Source organism: Pteropus vampyrus, unplaced genomic scaffold (genome assembly GCF_000151845.1).
Source record: "Pteropus vampyrus isolate Shadow unplaced genomic scaffold, Pvam_2.0 Scaffold652, whole genome shotgun sequence".
Taxonomy (NCBI): domain Eukaryota; kingdom Metazoa; phylum Chordata; class Mammalia; order Chiroptera; family Pteropodidae; genus Pteropus; species Pteropus vampyrus.
This window is the reverse complement of record NW_011889433.1, coordinates 201,384-203,035: the sequence shown is the minus strand read 5'-3', so window position 1 is coordinate 203,035 and position 1,652 is coordinate 201,384. Positions and strand designations below refer to the sequence as shown.

The 1,652-nt window shown below is 33.2% G+C and overlaps 1 pseudogene; it reads left to right on the top strand.

Moving 5' to 3' along the window:
* Nucleotides 1-1,232: 1,232 nt before the first annotated feature.
* On the top strand, nucleotides 1,233-1,348 carry LOC111733828 (annotated as a pseudogene).
* Nucleotides 1,349-1,652: the final 304 nt, after the last annotated feature.

The following is a 1,652-nucleotide window of genomic DNA, read 5'->3' as shown; positions in this document are numbered from 1 at the left end:
TCTCGTCACTGTTTTTTTTTTTTTTCTTTTCATTGTTATTTTCTCAGTTTGGATAATTCCTATTGTTCAAATTCACTGATCATTTTTTCTGCTATATCCAATCTGATTTAAGTGCATTCAATAAATTTTGACAGTTTATTGATATATAATTGGCTACAGTAAATTATACATATTTAAAGTGTAAACTTGGAAGAATTTCGATATATGTATACAACCATAAAAAATCACCATAATTAAGATAATGGGATTACTTATCGCCCCCTAAAAGTTTTTTCATGCTACTTTGAAATCCATTTTCCTCTCTCACCCTCCATCCCCAGGTAACTCCTGATCTGCTTTCTGTCACTATAGATTAGTTTGCATTTTATAGAACTTTATACAATTAGAATCAAACAGAATGTACTCTTTATTTCTTTCTAGCTCTTTGCTTAGAGCATAATTATTTTGTACTTCATCCATGTTGTCACAGGTGTTAATAACACATTCCTATTTATCGCCAAGTACTGTTATATAGATGTACCACAGCTCATTTATTCATTTCCAGTTTTGGATATTACAGACAAAATTGCCATGAGCAGTCTTATATTGGTCTTTATATGGAAAATATGCTGATATCTGTTTTGCATATATTCCTAGGAGTAGAATAGTTGGATCATATGTAGGTGTGCTTTTAGCTTGGAACCCCTAAACTGTTTTCCAGAGTGGTTCTACTATTTTATATTCCCACCAACAGTGCGTGAGAATTCTAATTGCTCCACCTGCTTGGCAATAGTTGACATAGTATTTTTAAATGAATGAAGAACACTGGAAATTATAAATATGTGGGTAAATATAAAACATATTTTTTCTTTTAAAAATCCCTTTAAAAGATAATTAAATGTTTAAAGTAAAAATATAATATATTATGGGATTTATAAATATTTAGAAGTAAAAATGCGTGACAAATTAGTACAAAGCCTAGGAGAGAGGAAATGGAAGTATACTATTGTAAGGTTCTTATACAGTATGTGAAGTTGTATAATATCACTTGAAGGTAGACTGTGATAAGTTTAAAATGTGTATTATTACCTTAAAGTAGCCATTAAAGAAAACAGAGATATAGCTAAGAAACCAACAAAAGAGATAAAATGAAATAAAAAATACCGGACGTGGTTCCATAGAGTAGTGGTTAGCACGTCTGCTTTGCATGCAGAAGGTCCTGGATTCGTGCCCCAGTGGAGCCATGGTCCATGGTCTATGGCCATGCCACCCTGAACAAGCCCGCTGTCTGATCTCGGAAGCTAAGCAGGGTCGGGCCTGGTTAGTACTTGGGTGGGAGACCACCTAGGAAGACCAGGTGCTGTAGGCATAAATAATAAACAATAAAAAAAAAATCCAAAAGAAGGCAGAAAAGAGGAAAAAGGGAACAAAGAACAAATGGGACATTATCAATCAATGTGACTTAATTGAAATTGATAGAACCTTCACCCAAGGGCAGCAGAATACATATCCCTCTCAAAAACATACAAAACATTTACCATGGTAGACTATATTCTGGGCTAAAGAAAAAGTGTTAATAAATATCTAAGGATTCCAATGATACAAAGTATGTTCTGTACCAGGGAAATTAAATGGAATTAAATTAGAATTCAGTACCCAACAGATATCTGGAA